Source organism: Nuphar pumila, chromosome 10, assembly GCF_984573655.1.
Source record: "Nuphar pumila chromosome 10, dmNupPumi1.hap1.1, whole genome shotgun sequence".
Classification (NCBI taxonomy): Eukaryota; Viridiplantae; Streptophyta; class Magnoliopsida; order Nymphaeales; family Nymphaeaceae; genus Nuphar; species Nuphar pumila.
The window spans coordinates 91112207-91130988 of NC_143258.1; the positions used below are offsets into that span (position 1 = coordinate 91112207).

The following is an 18782-nucleotide window of genomic DNA, read 5'->3' on the forward strand; positions in this document are numbered from 1 at the left end:
ACAAAAAAAAAAAAAAAGAGTTTTTCAAAAGCTCACCTAACTTATCAGCTAAGATGACATAGGTTGAGTCATTTTAGACCTTAAGTTGGGCATTCGAAATGGATTTTAAAAAATTAAGCAGTTGAATGTAATAACCAAACATTGTATTCGCTTTTTGGAAATTACTGTAGAAAAAAAATTAATTTTTCTAGTTTTCAACACAAAATAAATTTTGTTCGAGAAGCCTTTCATGAAAAAAAATTACGCAAATGGCACGAGGCATCTAGATAAGCTATTATTGGAAGCGTATCATACTTCAATTAATTATGTTGGATGCTCGTTTAATCTGCTATACCATCATGTCTCTAAGTTGTTCACATGGTTAAACAAGTAGGTAAAGTCAATAACTGAGTTTAATCAAATTTGCCAACACAAATGGATATATGGATACTTGGCGCTATAAAAAAAAGCTCTTGTACTAGTGCCGTGTCAAGTGAGTTATAGTGGCACTTATGTATTGCACCAGTATAATTATTTTTTACTGGCGCAACAAAGAGGTGCACCTGTAAAGAGAGTTTTTTCTTATGCACAAAAAAAGTGCACGAGAAAAGAAGATAAAAAAAGGCCCATTTTCACTCTTTTTTGGGCTCTCTCTCATGATAAAAATCTCTTCTCTTCATCGCTTTTTGTTCACCTGTCACCACCATCAGCGTCCTCTCTCTCTCTCTCTATGTTCCCCTCTCTCTCTCTCTCTCTCTCTCTCTCTCTCTCTCTCTCTCTCTTTGTTGCTTCTTATGTTGGCTTGAGTACAAGTCTCAACACCCTTAGAGCTTTTTATTCTTTTATGAGATCCCTCCTTGAGAAACATAAAATGTTATTATTTCTAGTGGTTGTAGAAATATGCGACTTTTATCAACTAGGGTAATGAATCATTTTATATTTGTGCAATGGATGATACTATAGGGCAGTGTTGTTAGTATCAATGCAAATTGGCTTATTTGCATGGTATCGGTCCAAAATCAATTCGATAAGGGCTGATTCAGCCCTCAGCTGATTTTTAATATTTTAATATTCTTAAGATGGTTTAATATTTTAAAAACAGTTCAGCTCAATTTGGTTCAAGTCCGAATTGGCCAACTCTTTGAATAAACTTGAAATTTGATTCAGATACCGACAACATTTCTATAGTGTTGCCTCGTTGCATAATTTAGTATCGTAGATATTGAATCATTTTGTACAAAAGTTTTGCCATTAATTAATAATGAGACTAGTGGGGGGAAATAAATTTTTAGTTGAGCTTCTGGATCAGTCATTATATATATATATATATATATATATATATATATATATATATATATATATATATATATATATATATATATATATATATATATATATATATATATATTTGAAAGAATTACAATCTCCAAAGGACTATGGTCGATTCTTCTCACCCAGTGTCGTTAAAAGCGCACCTTGAGGCACAAAAGGCGTGCCTCGCCTTGAGGCGAGGCCCTCTACTCCTCAAGGCGCCAGCCTAAGGCGTAGATGAAGAAAGAAGAAGAAGTATATAATTTTTTTCAAAGATATAGAATTTGTTTCTAAGTTATATAATTAGTTTCTCAATTATATAATTACTTTCTCAATTATATAATCAGTTTCTCAATTACTTTTACATGTTAATCTCATATTTTTTAGTATTTATTTGAGGTTTTTTATTTTTTATTGGTTGTTGCTTCATCAATAAAATATTTTTTTATTTATTTGTATTTTTATATATTTTTATAGTTTTTTTAAGTTTTAAAAAAAATTGAGGCTTACGCCTCGCCTCAGTTTTTGGTGGAGCACCTCGCTACGCCTCAACGCTTTTCACAACATTGTTCTCACCAAATAAAGCACACTTTTTTTTATTACTCTAAGAAACCCCATCTGGGATTGAAGACCGGGTCATGCTGGCTCATCCTGCTATACCTACGGTCATCATCCTAGAGGCATAAAACTCTGAGGTGAGGACCCTCACCCCCAGGGACTATGCTGGGCGCATATACTGAATGCTGGATTTTCATGGAAAAGAAAGAACTCCAACTTTGCATTTTTTTGGATAAGCAAACTTTGCATTTGATAAAAAGGTTCTAGTTCAAAAAAAAAATATCTAAATTATAATTAGTTTAGATGAAGCTTCCTAGAATCTAAAGCAGAAGCCATATGCTAACACCTGCCATACACCAAATTGGATTAGCAGGGGTGAATTTTTTCATTTTAAGGTTTATACTTCTTTCAACCGTAAAATCTTGTAAAATGTAACACGTTACTTGATTTCCCCTCTACATTAGAAGGAGAATGGCTCTCAACTTTCATGAGGGGAATGGATCTTTAATTCCAGTCATAACATAAAATCTTAAAAATTTACTAACTTCCACTATGAATGTCACCCATACATATAGGTGCCTTTGATACACGGGACACGAGGGTCTACTGGAACCATTGTGTCTGTCCTACATTGATCCCAACTCCCCAAGGTTGTCATTAATGGGATTTTATCTTATATCCTATAAATCGATTCCATTTAGTTGCATTTGGTAAGCCAAAACCATATCTCATTATAATTGGATGCAGATGTGGTTTTGATTTTTTGCTACGGAATCATAAAATATCCAGATTTGATGGATATCTGAATCCATTTACATGCAAAAAAGTGGATCTAGTATGAGCTTTTCACCATCCAAATTCAAACCCAAATTCAAATCCTTTAGCTCACATCTTATTAGTTGGATATGGTGTTTTCCACATCCCATCTGAATCCAAACCATTTACATCCCTAGCCCCAACGAAAACCCAACCAATTCTAGCAAACACCTCCTACCAAAATGAGACACGTACAAGTGTGGGTTCCACACCATTTTGGCAGGACAAAATAATCGCACTCCTAGGGTTGTGACTCCATTGTTCGAGGTACATACTCGTACAACACGGGTGTGCCTCATGATGCACGACCCACACATCAAAGGATCCCATAGTGTCGGAGTTTGAGTCCCATTTGGTTGTTTAGCTGTTGTCAAAATAGTTTCAAAATAATTTATAGGATCATTTACGAGTTGTTTTAAATATTGATTTGAGGTTAAATATAATTTCCAAAAACTATTTAAAAAATCTCTCGAGTAATTAGTTTGAATTATGTGAAATCGAGCCAAAACATGGCTTATCCACTAACAAAATGCCTTAATAGAAATTTAATTCATATTTCTGGATGGATATAATGGCAACCTTAGAGTTTTTGAAGACCTCAAAGCGCAGGTTTAAAGGGAAAAACAAGTGATTGGGTGATTGAAAAATTAATCACTTATTATCAGAAAATTAAAGAGTTTCTTAAAAAAATATAGAGAACTTTCAAACCTTGTCAATGAAAGAAAGTGTTTCATGTGACTCTAACTAGAAAAGTAGCTTGAAAATTATTTCTCTTAATAAGTCTATAGGCCTGCATGGTTGATGATTCTTTTGATAAATTTACGTGCGTAGATGTGAAAGTGGGGACGCTTCTTTATGAGACTTGTGAAATCTCTAGAGTGTCAATTAAATAAGGATTAGCACAAGGCCATAATGTATGGAGTTTAACAAATGCCTTAATGAACATTGAAAAATAGTATGTGTGTGATATCTGAGTTCATCATATAAGGTTCTGAAGTTCAAGATGGTTCACTTTATGAATTTTAACATATTTACATTAAGGTTCAAACCTTCCAAGTGCCTTCTTTTATGCATGCTATTTTATTTTATGCCTCCAATGACATTTATTTTTCATTATTTTAAAACTACAGAAAAATATTATAAAAATAGTTTCAAAATCATTTATAAAAACATTCACCAGTGGTTTCTAATATTGATTAGAGGTTAAATATAATTTCTAAAAATTATTTAAAAAAACACTTGTAATTTGTTCATTTGTAGCATGTGTCATAGTTGTTCAAGTCTTATGACTATAGACTTTTGCACGAGTGTAGAGTTAAACTTGTTCATTATTGAAACCTCTGCACAAGAAGGGTAAAGTGATAATTAAAACTTTTTGTCAAGTGTGATTCATGTGGTGCTTCCTCAAATTGTGTCTCCTGAAATTTGACTTAAAATTTTGAGAATCAATTGTTATGATGATATGTGTCAAATTTAAAATAAAGCGACGGTTGGTGTCTCTTTACCGTCCATATAGCATAAAAGATTATGACACTCATCGTGATTAATTGGGTGTCAACACCCATTGACATTATTGTTGTGCATTTCTATATAAACACAACATAATGAAGTAAGTTAACAAGACTTGTATTTGTCACCTTCTTTCTATGATGACTCCCTTGTTTCCTACTCAAATTCAAATTAGTTTTTTTTTTTTTTTGCATTAGATTTATTAAAGCTTAACCTCTAATTTGCAGTAAAGAGGTTGTCTTTAAGGGTGTCTGATAAATCGTCATAAACAACACAATATCAAAGTGTTTTGATATATCATAATACTTCTATAAATATTCGTGCAAGTCTAAAAGTAGGTAGGACTGGCTCATTGAATCCCTAAGGTAGAGGCCAAAACCTCTTGTACCATTATGAAGGACATTTACTACTTTAAAGAAGTGAACGTCGTGTTTCGAGTCAGAACCCTTATTGGATACTGTGGTTCCTATACTTTATTTTTTTGTGATCTTCAACAACAATAGCATAGTCTGTGAGAACACTTTTTGCATCTTACTTTTTGGCTTTGACCAAACTTTTCCTTTTACTAGTCCTTTTAACACAGACCAATTAACAAGGATACCATATCTATACCATTTTCATGATTTGTTCTTTATCATTATTACCTAAAGCGAACTTCCTATCCACTCGAAATGCAAATTTGGCCCTAAACTAACAAAAAAAGAAATTTAAGCTACATATGGAAAGTTTAAGTTGAATACACATCATTCTTTTGAAGATATCTCACTGTAGGAAAAAATATATGCCTTTAGAATCAAGTTTAAGTTGCAAGATGGCTTTCTATATGAATCATGTGTTGTAATTCTACGGCATATGGAGAGATTTTTAGTTTCATTATAATTTTGTAAAAGTTGGTTTCAAAGTCATGGACAGCCACTTTTTCAATCGTGAGAGGAATGCCAAATTTACTTGGTCTCCCTTCAACCAAAAGACGATTGAAGCAGATCGATTGTTCAAAATACAAGTAAAACTTATAATTTATTAGAAACTCAATATATTACAAAAATAAATAGTATAACAAAAGATATTTCTAAATGCATGTATGTGATGGAGAGCAATGTTGTCAGTATCGGTGTGTATAGGAAGAAAATCGATACCCTTCACCCCTGAATCGGTTATTTTTTAATAAATGTAAAAAAAAATTTAAAAATATTTTTTGACATTATTTTAATGGATTTAACATGTGTCATGTCCTGATTGATATGTAATATTTTTTTATTATTTTTTGGCCGATTCAGAACGATTCACCTGAATCGTTGGGCAAACGATACAGGGTCTATTCCGATACTGACAACATTGTGATGGAGCACAGGGTTGAAAAACATTTCAATGAGCATTTTTAAATAAAGAAAATATTTCCTATCTTTGCATAAAAATTTCCTAAGTTTGGGCAACTCTTTCTTTTGATTTCCTTGCACCTTAAACATGTTCAAAGAAAAATGTAAGAGAGAGTTTTTTGACAAGCAGACTGAGGAACCTTGAAACATAATTAAGAGCTACGACTGACTATGAGTGACGACTCTTCTTTGAGCATACAAGTGTTATGCAAGCTGTAACTGTGAGAAATGGCACCCCTATTGTGGTGCAAACTTACCATTTTTCTAGTGGATCCCTCTTATGTTGCTATGGTTTCATTAATTAGCTTTGCAGGTAAAGGAAGGGATGGAGCATGCAGTTGTGGGGTGGGGTAGGAGAGATGTGGATTTTGTGAAAGATCATTTGAGTTTCGATACATTTTTTTTCAGATGTAAATATGTACACAAGTATATATATTAGTAATGATTGGGTGCTCCCGGAGCACCTACTCCCACCTAATAGGAGCTTCAATTTTTCAAATTTTTGAGTGCTTTTTTCATTGATCAGATCCTATAGATATGATCTACTATCATTATTTAGTAGAAAACATGTTTTGGATCGTGATTTTGTCATAGATGTAAGTTTTTGAAGATCTTCAAAAATCATTGGCCCACAATGTACCAAAATTTCATGACTTAAAAAAATCCATTTTGATGTCCAAAAAACATGATCCAAAATATGATTCTTATCAAATAAACTCTATTAAGTACATCTATAAGGTTTGATTGAGAAGATACAACCTACAACTATGATTTCTAGCATGTGGGAGTAGGTGCTCCTAGAGCACCGTAGCATTACTCTCTCTCTCTCTCTCTCTCTATATATATATATATATATATATATATATATATATATATATATAGAGAGAGAGAGAGAGAGAGAGAGAGAGAGAGAGAAAGTGGCAGTTGTGCAACCGTTTGGTGTACATCTACCTATGGGATCACGTTGGCCGTCCAACGCAAGGCGTGATAGTTGGCTAGCACAAAAAATGCTGAAAAGCAAGTTTTTTTTTCATTGAAAAAGAATTAGTGGCACTCGAAACTGCCATTAAAGCCTATAAAGAATGCACTCTTTCTTTTTAAAAAAGAACTTTAGTGGTGTTTTCGAGCACGCTAAAGGTCCCAGTGAAACTGCCTTTTGGCATTTTTTATGTTGTTTCAACATTTTTTTCACGTTAAAAACCAAGGTTGTTAAATGCGATGAGGCGAAGCGAGGCGTTGAGCATGTTATGAAGCGAGGCGTAAGCCTCGAGGCGTTGGAGCGTAAGCTTCATGATCAATCGGGGTCCAATCCAACCCGATCCATTTTCACCCCCGAGTCCCCGACCCCTAGGGCATCCTCATCTCTCTCTCTCTCTCTCTCTCTCTCTCTCTCTCTCTCTCTCTCTCTCTCTCTCTCTCTCTCTCTGAACAACTCATAGGAAGCAACGGCAAAATCCTCTTCTTCCCTAAAGAAAAGAAAAAAGAAACCCTAGAAAGAAACAAAGAACGAAGAAGAAGAAAAGGAGGGAGTAAAGTGAAGGTGGTCTTGGGAGGGTAGAGGGGCTCAAGGAAGGATGTATCTGTATAGCCTGACGCTGCAGCGGGTGACTGGGATGGTGTGCGCGATGCATGGCAGCTTCGTGGGTGAAAAGATGCAGGAGATTGTGGTGGCGCGAAGAAAGATGTTGGAGCTCCTCCGCCCTGACGACACTGGCAAGCTCTAGACCCTCCTCTCCATCGAGGTCTTCGGCGGCGGCCGCTCCCTCGCCCAGTTCTGCCTCACCGGCTCCTAGAAGGACTACATCGTTGTTGGGTCCGACTCCGACCGCATCGTCATCTTCGAGTACAACAAGGAGTGCAACGCCTTCGACAAGGTCCACCAGGAGACCTTCGGCAAGTCCGGCTGCCGCCGAATAGTCCCTGGCCAATTCCTCGCCGCCAACCCCAAGGGTCGCGCCGTCATGATCAGCGCCTGCGAGAAGCAGAAGCTCGTCTACGTCCTCAACCACGACACTGTTGCCCGCCTCACCATCTCCTCCCCTCTCGAGGCTCACAAGTCCCACACCCTCGTCTACTCCATCGCTGTCGTCGACTGCGACAACTCCGCCTTTGCCGCCATCGAGCTTGACTACTCTGAAGTCGACCAGGACCTCTCCGGCCATGCTGCCATTGACGCTCAGAAGCATCTCACCTTCTACGAACTTGACCTCGGCTCAACCGCAAGTGGTTCGAGCCCATTGACAATGGCGCCAACCTACTTGTCACCATCCCCGGCGGCGGATTTTGGCAGGAAAGTGGCAGTTTGTAGGTACTACACAGATGCGTACGCTTAAGAAGCGAAGCGTGTTTCGACTTGAGGTGTGCGCTTCACATGAGTGAAGAGTGTGTTTCAACCCTGAAACGCCTCACTGCAACGCCTAAGTACCTTGTGCGTGTGTTTCGCCTCTGAGGCGTACGCTTCAGGTACTGAGGTGTACGCCTCTCACAACACTGTTAAAAACAATGAGCGTCCATCATGAGCTCTCTCTCTCTCTCTCTCTATATATATATATATATATATATATATATATATATATATATAGCAGAATTTTCAAAAATAGAATTTCCATTCCCTACTTTGAATATACCATTATATTAAAAGAACTATCCTTCATTTTTTATATCTTATCAATACTTTCTCAATAAAAAAATTTCATGTCAAGAAAATTTGATGACCAGATTTTCGTACGCTGATGCCGGATTAATTGAAAATTAATGCTGCAAAGAATATGGTCTAGCACAAGCGCGAGCTGTTGCGAACATATTGTTGACCAAAAACCATGCCGGTTTTCAGTTCCCATGGTGCGGGTATAGTGCCACAAAGAGAAGGGACGGGCCCTAATTAAAATCAGTGCCTACTCTTTTTAACACAGCCAGAATTATATTGGGGGAGATCCCTTGGCATAGTAAATCAACCGTTAGGTGGGAAATAGATTGAGATACACTTAGCTTGAATGTCCATATCTAAACCTAACTTTTCAAGTAAAAATTCCATTGTTTACCAAGTAGGACTGGGAAAACGAACTGAGCATGTCATGGCTTGAGTCTGTTCAGTTTGTACAAGCTCATTTGTATTAGGTTTATTTAGATGGCAACCTGAGAATGAGCTCATTTGTTATAGATAAATGAGTTGAGCATGGACTACCAACGGGGCTCTGCGTGGTTGGTAGGAGTTGTCAGTTCACGTATCCTTGTGGTGGGACGTTGCAGGCTCAAAACCCAGTGGCAGGTTGAATAATAACTGGTGGGGGTCTGCCTAACCCCAGCTTGCCTTTCAAAAAAAAAATGAGTTGTGCATGGACATGGTGTTCATCTCAGATCAACTCATATGGGCTCATTTATATAGGTTTTATAGTATTTGTGTATTGTACATGTTAAAAGAAGTAAGCATGATAGCTCAATTGGGTTAGATGGTGTTTTGTGTGCCATGAATTTTCATCTTCGTTCCATGCCTCATTTTGATATAATTTTGGAGAATGTTAAGATAGAAAACCCATGACAACTCAAGCTTCCTAAACTCATATGAAGACCTAATCTAGCAAGGAAATTGATTTTTCTAATCACAGGAAGTTGTGTCATTCTTAAGTAGCACTTTTAAAAGTCATTTTTTGTGGTTTTTTTAGATTCCTTATGTGAGAGTGTCACCCATATGAGATGAGAGAGTCTTAATTAAACTTTGCTGCCTCGTCTAAGAGTTATAAAGAAGGGACTTTCGGTGGGAGGTTAGAGAGCTTCTTTGGGTCTTTGGCATTGAAGGTTATGGATGTTATTTCCTATTGGTTCATCATAATGCAACTTTGCTTCTGTTTGCCCTTGGATGTAGGTCATAGACCCAATCATGTATATTTTGTGTTCTTATTTGATTATTATCCTTATTGCTGTGGTTTATTTCAATCTTACTCATGATTGCTCAACATTAGAAATATGCATATACTTGCAACCACCAAGTCAATGGTTTCATGCTCACTGTGGACTCTAACAATAAAAGCCCTTTTTACTTGAATGAGTAAGCTTGAGCTTGGCTCGCAAAAGTCAGTTGAGCTGAGCCCAAACACTACCTGTCTTTAAACAAGCCTAGCCTGAACTGCCCCCGTTCGGTTCATTGAGCTTGTTTACCAGTCCTAGTTACACCTGAATGGGTTAAAGTCAGATTAATGTCACATTTGTACTATCTGCGTTTTCTAAAATGGGATACCTAAAGACAAATTAATTGTAATGTATATCAATTTTCATTTTAACATATTTAGGAGATAGGTAGGATAATAACCTGGCCAAGGCTCATAAATGGTGTGCCCGGAAAGTACATCACCTTCGAGGTTAGGATAAGATCACAATCAAAGTTTTTCCTGTAAAAAGGAAACATGGCTCTTTTGTCTAAATGGATGCTGCCCAGCAGGTTGTATGTTACCTCCTGAGCATGGGGCTGCGTGTTTGGGGGTTTGTTTATGTACAGAGGAAGATCCCAATATTCTTTCGTACACACCCATACAGCCGTATAAGTGCCACGTGGCACTCATTCGGACCCCCAACACGCGGCCCCCTCTTCAGGGGGTAACATACAACCTGCTCTAGTTGGTTTTGGTTCACATACCCAAAAATCATGCCAAGTTTAACCAAACACGTTTCCATAACAATTACCCTTGGCATCATCTTCTCTCCGCATAAAGCCCTGCCATAACAAACCAGAAGAGAAACAAACAACAAAAGAGAAGATGGCCAAGGAGGGATCTGCAACACCACACATCTTCATTGTAGCCTACCCTGCACAAGGCCACATCAATCCTTTGATCCAACTAGCAAGGCTCCTTGCTTCTTCCTCTCTTCTGGTCACCTTCATCTCCGCAGACCATGCCATAGAACCAACCCTCAAGAAAGATCCCAGTGAGCTTTCCCACCTCCAATTTGAGTCCTTCTCATTGGGGACCAACCACCTGACCATGAAGGGAGATGCATCAAACATTGAAGCCTACTTGGCTCGTTTCCAAATGGAGTCCTCCCATTGCCTCTCCCACCTCACCCAGAAACACCACCCAACATGCATCCTGTATGACTTTGGCATGCCTTGGGTGTTAGAAATTGCAAAGGCCTCAGGCATACTTTCTGTCTCCTTCTTGACTCAATCATGTGTTGTGTATGCCATATATTACCTCTACTGCCATGGCATGGTTGGCAAAAATGACGATGTTCAAAAAGAGTTGCTTGGGTCGGGGGGCTTTGGAACTCATGATATACCTTCACTTTTGCACCCTTCTAACCCCTACCCTTCTCTGACAACAGTGATTATGGATAGATACTACAGATTGAGTGACACCAATTGGGTTTTCAGCAACTCATTTGAGGAGCTTGAAGCAGAGGCAATACAATTCATGCTCCCTTTGCAACCTATAAAAACTCTTGGCCCATTGCTGCCTCCTGCTTATTTGAATCATGATGGTGATGAAAAAAGCACAAGTAGAAATGCTGCAGATGAGACATCAAATGATTATTGCATGCAGTGGTTGGATGGGAAAGAAGAAGGTTATGTAGTGTATGTATCATTTGGGAGTCAGTGGGGGCTGTCCAAAGAACAAATGGAGGAATTGGCTTGGGGCTTAAAGGAGAGCAAGAAGGCATTCTTGTGGGTGGTGAAAAGGCCAGAGGAGGGGTCAGAGAGGCAGGGGATCAATAGGCTGCCTGAAGGGTTTGTGAAAGAAACAAGGGAGCAAGGATTGGTGGTGCCATGGTGTCCCCAATTGGATGTGTTGAGCCATCCCTCAGTGGGGTGCTTTGTGAGTCACTGTGGGTGGAACTCAACCTTGGAGAGCCTCTGCATGGGTGTGCCAGTGGTGGCTATGCCACAGTGGACTGACCAACCTACCAATGCAAAGCTTGTTGCTGATGTTTGGAAGGTTGGGGTGAGGGCTAGGGTGGATGAGAAGGGGGTGGTGTGTAGGGGGGAGTTGGTTAGATGTCTGGGGACTGTTATGGATGGTGGGGAGAAGAGCTTGGAGGTCAGAAGCAAGGCTGCAAAGTGGAGAGAGTTGGCAAGAATGGCAGTTAGAGAGGGAGGGTCGTCCTCAAGAAACTTGGAAGATTTTGTTAAGGAAATTCGTGCCCGTGCAGTCATGGTTCAAGCTTCATCCGTCTAGTAACCTTGTGTGGCAGCAGTGTTCGTGGAACTTGTGATACCTCGGTGCTGTGGTTCGTAGGGTTTAGGCATGATTTTTTTCTAAACAAGGAATCGACATTGGACCCTGCCATAACGCGGCTCCTTTTTCTGTTTCTATCTTCCCTTGTTTTCTTTTAGTAAGATATAGTGCTCAACTAACACAATGCGAAAGTCCGTGTTTGTGCATCTTGGTCCGGTGGCTGGCTTTTACTCTTTTCCAAAGCTTTAGTTACATCGTTGTTGAATCTATAAGCATCCAATTGAGACGTTCTGAATCGACCCTTTTTTTTATATTTACATGGAGAAACTGCCATCAGTGACTTAGCCGTGCTCTGCCTGAAACACTCTCTAGGCTTAATCCTTGCCTCCAAGGAGTCGCCTTCGCTACATCCGTCGCTAAATATCGCATAAATCCCTAATCAGAACCCTCTTTCTCTTTTCTGTTCCGCTGTTCCCGTTGGCCGTCCTCTCCCTCCTGCCGCCCCATATCTTGCCTTTCGGCTTCTCCCCGACCCCCACCGCCCGTCGCTCGTCGCTCCCCGGCCTGTCAGCCTGCAGCCCTACCTGTTGCCCCTGGTCCGCCGCCCCCCGACCGGCATCTCCCAGGTTTTTCCGATAAAAGACACATTTTTTTCTGATAAAAGGGGAGGATGCCCCTTTTAGTTTTTTTGGCAGGGGGCTGGCCCCCCTACCTCATTAGTATTTTTCGGCAGAGGGGCCGACCCCCTACCACGTGTTGTGTTTTTCGGCAGGGGAGACAACCCCCTGCCACGTGTTGTGTTTTTTGGTAAGGGGGCAACCCCCCTGCCGCATTTTTTGTTTTCCGGCACAGGGTCGGTCTCCCTGCCTTGTTAGTATTTTTCGGCAGAGGGGCCGACCCCCTATCGCGTGTTGTGTTTTCTGGCAAGGGGGTCGCCCCCCTGCCGCATTTTTTGTTTTCCAGCAGAGGGGGCACCCCCCTACCGAAAAAATAACCGAGGCAGGGGGTGACCCCTTGCCGCATTTTCTGTTTTCTGGCAGGGGGGCGACCCCCTTGCCTCGTTGTTTTATTCTGGCAGGGGGTCGCCCCCCTGCCCCTTTTTTTTGCCGTTTATTTTTTTGTTTCTGGCATGGGGTCGCCCCCTACCATTTTTTTTTTCGGCATGTGGGGCGACCCCCTGCCTGCTTTTTTTTTCGGCAGAGGGTCGCCCCTTGCCCCTTTTTTTCAGGCTGTGGCGCGACCCCCTCCTTTTTTTTTCAGGCTGGGGGTCGCCCTCTGCCTAATTTTTTTATTCGATCAAGGGGTCGCCCCCGTGCCTCTTTTTTTTTCGACAGTGGGGCGACCCCTGCCTCGTTTGTTTTCTCTACCAGGAGGTCGCCCCTTGCCTCATTTTTTTATTCGGGCAGGGGGTCGCCCCGGTGATCCTCTGGTAGGGTGGAGGGGGACGACCCTGCCTCTTTTTTTTTTTGCGGTAGGTGGTCCCCCCCTCCGGCCTCTGTGTTTTTTTCAGCAGGGGGCGACGGGTCGTGGTTCTGGAACCCGACGCTCGTCGGGTTCCTAAACCACATCATCACCCTGTGCCTGCCACTTCGAGAGATGATCACTGCCTCTGGAGTGTCTTCATTTTAACACAATGTGATTTCATTTTAACACAGTATCTCTTGCAGATTTCTCAACGTATTCTGCTTGTGCTCCGCCACCCGTGGTAAGTAATTGACAAAAACTATGCAAATCAGGTAAATACCCGTAGTTAGTAAGTGATGCAAGCGCTTCACATGTTATTTAATTTATTGGATGCAACACTTTATTGTTCACACACTCACTTAGTTGTTGATATCTAGGACTGCTTTGTTGGAGTTTGGAAATCATGTTGAGCATGATTTTAATGTACAAGAATAGAAGTGTTCTTATTTTTGGAGTGCGGATTTCATGCTAGGCATGGTAGTAGTTAGCAATATATTGAAGTGTGTTTGCTGCAGGTACATGTTTGACATTTTTTTATATGAATAATTTTTATGTATTACAATATTTGATGTGATTATATTCATGCTTGCATGTAGTTAATTTCAATTTAATTATGACTTCCATGTGAAATTGTATAATGATAGTATGCTTCGAATTAATACATTGTGTTATGAATAGTTTTGCATATGAAAATATTAAGTTATCAATGCATGCATCATAATTCTTGTGATTGTATGACTTCATATATTGCATGATAAATTTAATATTTTCTTCATCATAGCATTTTGATGGTTTTTTTTTAACTGGTTAGGATATATTTTGTAACATCATGCGACAAAATGACTGCAAACCATGAATGAATTTATTGTAGGGTAGTTGACAATGAGTTATCGCATGAATATATGGATGGTATTGAAAGTTTTATTAAATTTGCAACTGCAAATGTCAGTATAGTGGATCTCACAAGTCGGATTAGGTGTCCCTGCAAGATTTGTATGAATAATCGATTTGTAGAACCTCATGGCATTAGACATCACCTATACAGGAAGGGTTTTGTGAGTGATTATCAGAATTGGATATTTCATGGAGAAAAATTTAGAAACAATTTTGATGCACGAGTGAATGTGGTGCACGATAATCTATATATGGATTTGATATTTGATGTCGCAAGAACAAAACTTGGTTCTGCTATGGGTCCTAGTGATGTAAGAAGTGCAGTAGATGAAGAATCATCAAACGATGCAGCTAGTAGATTTTATGATTTACTTAAATATGCTAATGAACCACTTTGGAACGGTTGCAAGAGTCACACTATCTTGTTTGCAGTTCTTCAACTAATGAATTTGAAGTCTGAGTATAATTTGAGTCAATCATGTTTTGACTGTTTGTGCTATGTTGCCCAAAGATGAGAAATTGTCACAAAATTTATATCATGTGAAAGTTATGGTCAATGCTTTAGGTATGGGGTATAAAAAGATAGATGCTTGTCCAAATCACTGTATGTTGTATTTCAAGGATCAGAAAAATAATATATCATGTCTGTCATGTGGCCATTCTTGGTTCAAGTCAAAGACAAGAGGCAATGGTAACACGAGATCAAAAGAAGTTGCATACAAGTCACTCCGCTATTTTTTTATCACTCCTAGATTGCAACGATTGTATATGTCTTTAAGGACAGCTAAACACATGATATGACATGCAAATAAAGTTCGACATGATGAAGACAAGATCACGCATCCGGTTGACGTTGAAGCTTGGAAGCACTTTGATCGTACTCATCAGAACTTCGCAATGGAGGTGACAAATGTTAGACTCGGTCTATGTACAGATGGATTTAATCCATTTGGGGGTAGATCAACTCCATACTAATGTTGGCCAGTATTTGTAACTCCATACAACCTTCCACCAAGCTTGTGTATGAAGCGTCCAAATCTTTTCTTATCTCTATTGATCATTGGTCCGACCTCACCAGGCCAAAATCTTGATGTATATTTAAGGCTATTAATTAATAAACTAAAAGTATTGTGGGATGACGGTGTTACCATGTATGATGCCCACAAAAAACAAAATTTCAATATGAAGGTCGTTGTTCTATGGACAATCAGTAACTTCCATGCATATGGTATGTTATCTGGTTGGAGCACACATGGGAGGTTGGCATGTCCGTACTACATGGAGGATACAAAAACTTTTAGATTGACACATGAAAGGAAGCATTGCTGGTTTGAGTGTCATCATCGATTTCTACCCAGCGACCATCCATTACGATGACAAAGGAATGTGTTTCGAGCAGGCACAACTGAAATGAAAGGTCCAACCACAAGATTGTCTGACATAGAGATTTTAAGAAGATTGTGATAGTTTTCAGATGTATTAACAGATGCCCGTAGTCCGACGCCCTTCCTTGGATTTGGAAATGATCACAATTGGATAAAGAAATCTATTTTTTGGGAACTATCATATTGGTCGACCCAATTGATACGACATAATTTGGATGTGATATATATGGAGAAAATGTGTTTGATAATGTGTTCAATACAGTAATGAATGTTAAAAGAAAAACAAAAGATAATCTGAAGGCACGTATGGATTTAAAAGTAATATGTAAATGACCAGAATTGGAACTCAAAGAGTATAAAGGCAAAGTAATGAAACCAAAGGCAAGGTATGTGCTTGGACTTGATCAAATAAAGCAGGTATGTCAATGGTTGAGGCAGTTGAGATTTCTAGATGGATATGTCTCTAACATTGCTCGTGTTGTGAAGATTAACGATGGACAGTTATATGGGTGGAGGAGCCATGATTGTCATATCTTTATGCAATAATTGATACCCCTAGCATTCCATGATATGTTAGACAAACCTATATAGGGGGTATTGTCTAAGTTGAGCAAATTTTTTAGAACATTGTGTACATTGGTAGTCGTAGTATCTGATGTAAAGAATCTTGAGGACTCTGTCATCACTACTGTTTGTCTGCTAGAAAAGATTTTTCTGCCAGTATTTTTCGATGTTATGAAACATTTGATCATATATTTTTCATATGAACTAAGGGTTGGTGGTCCTATGCAATATCGGTGGATATACTTATTTGAAAGGAATATGTTTTCTTATATTTGTGTCTTTAATGACAGATATTTCAAATTTGAAATATATATTTTTTACAGATGCATGTTTGACCTCAAAAAAAAAGTTCGTAATAAAGCAAGAGTAGAAGGCTCTATTTGTGAGGCGTACACTTTAGAAGAGATTTCAAATTTCTCATCTATGTACTTTGAACCTCACGTTACACATGCCCGCCTCGTAACGATGATGGAGAACAAGTAACTGTAGTTGACAAACTGTCGATATTTTAACCACTTGGGCATTCATTTGGTAGTTGTCGATCAAGACTCTTGACAGATCGATCGAGAGCAAGACGCAGCACACATCTATATTCTTTTTAATTGCTCAACGATAGACCCATACATCGAGTAAGTATATGTAAACGCAACATAATTCTAAATCCTTTTATGTGTTATACATGCATACATGGTTCGGTAATATAAGTATTTGTGGTTTGCAGACGATTTAATATGGAGTTACGAAGAGAAGTTTCACATCTCACTGATGCAGAAGTACAAAAAGAACGTGAAACTAAGTTTGTGGAGTGGTTGAAAGAGTTGGTAAGGATGCTCACATAAATTATGTACTTGTAAACAACACTAAGTTACTTAATTAGTCATGATCACAATCATTATTTATGTTTGTGTGTAGGTCCGCCATGGTGATGTTAAAGATGAAAGAATATGTGATTTACAAAATGGTCCAACCAAAGTTGTGCAATGTTACAATGAGTACATCGCAAATAGTTATTGATTTCATACAAAAGACTATGGTATAAACAAATCAATGATAAATAGTAGCGTGTGTGTCAAGGGTAGCAGCTACGGTGAAAATGAACATGATTACTATGGTGTTATAGAGGAAATAATGGAGTTGAATTACTTAAGCATAAATAATAGGGTAAATTTATTCAAGTGTCATTGTTTTGATCCAGCTGCAACAAGAGTCGACAAAGCCTCAGGCATTGTGGAAGTGAATCACAAATCAAGGTTTGAAACATATGAATCATTCATATTAGCCTCGCAAGCTCAAGAAGTTTATTATACTTCGTATCTGAGTACAAAAAAGTCAAATACAAATGAATGATGCGCAGTTTGCAATGTGAAGTCCAAACTATACCCTGAGTATGATCAATTACAAGAAGACAAGTTAACTGAAGAGAGTGATTACTATCAATCAGATGATATCTAAGACTTCTCTTATGGTCACAATGTTGCGCATGATATGCATGTCATATCGCCATTGGTCGATGAAACATTCATAAAAGAATGTGATCCAAATAATATACCAAGTGTATGGGCAAACAATGAAGAAGAAGATGATGATGAAGAAGAATATGAAAGGCAAACAAGTGATGAGGAAGAATTATCGAGCTAGTGAGCAAAATCTTGTAATACAAACCTGTATTTGAATGTATTATTATAATACTAGATTTGAATGATTTGAATGTTGTGAATGTATTATTGCAATACATGATGTGAATGATTTAAATATTTTGAATGTATTATTGCAATACTTGATGTGAATGATTTGAATGTATTGCAATACTTGATTTGAATTATTTGAATGTATTGAAATACTTCATGTGATTGATTTGAAACAGTTTGAATGTATATTTTAACATTTTATATTTATTAGAATATGGTTCATCAAGGTTACAGTGGTCGATCACCCAGTGTTAGCCAGTCTCAGTCTTCATCTTCACGGGCTCCTTTGATAGGTATATCATTTAACTAATTGAATACTTGATTAGTTGAAATGTGCATTCTGAGAATTTCTAACATATTTTTTTACAGATGATGTTGCGCTTGTACATGACCCACCTACACCAGTTGATCATACAAGTCAGGAGCCAACACATGATGTAGGGTCTTCTCAATCTGGCACAAGAAGACTCATTTGAATAGTGTATATCGATAATCGACCATAAATATTTTATTTTCACTTATTGCATATCTTATAAATATTGTATATTGATATCTATTGTGTACAACACGAGGTTTGAGCCACAAGAAGTAGTACGCGATATTAGAAATTCACTACTTCAACATCTACCAGGATCGATCGCTCAATGAAAAGAGTATTCAAAAGAGGTGATAGACAGATTGTGGTCCTCATTCACGATATATAGTTGTTTGTCATAGTTAATGTGTTTCATAATTAATTTTTTGTTGTAGTCATGTCTACTAACTTTCTAAAAATATATAGGTTTTGAATCGCTTCGCGACTATGGTGGAGGAACATGATGCAAGAAAGGTGTGGGAGAAGGTGGTTGCCAATCGATTTGCAGACATGTTGCACAATATGAAGACTGCAGCCAAAAAAGCATCTGGTAGAATAGATGATCCATTACAGTGGAAGGGTCATGGCCCTATTACTATCAGGAGAGATTATTGGGAGGGAATGTGCGACAAGTGGGCAGATGATGCATTTCGAAACCGCTCAGCGAAAGCTGCACAAAATCGAGCAAAATGCCCGAAGCCCATCTACACACAGTT

The 18782-nt window shown here is 38.7% G+C and overlaps 2 pseudogenes; both read left to right on the forward strand.

The window, feature by feature from the left end:
* The first annotated feature begins 7123 nt into the window (after positions 1-7123).
* LOC149827331 (spliceosome-associated protein 130 A pseudogene) lies at positions 7124-7882 on the forward strand (annotated as a pseudogene).
* Positions 7883-10300: 2418 nt separating this feature from the next.
* Positions 10301-11716, forward strand: LOC149827332 (mogroside I-E synthase pseudogene; annotated as a pseudogene).
* The last annotated feature ends 7066 nt before the right edge of the window (positions 11717-18782 follow it).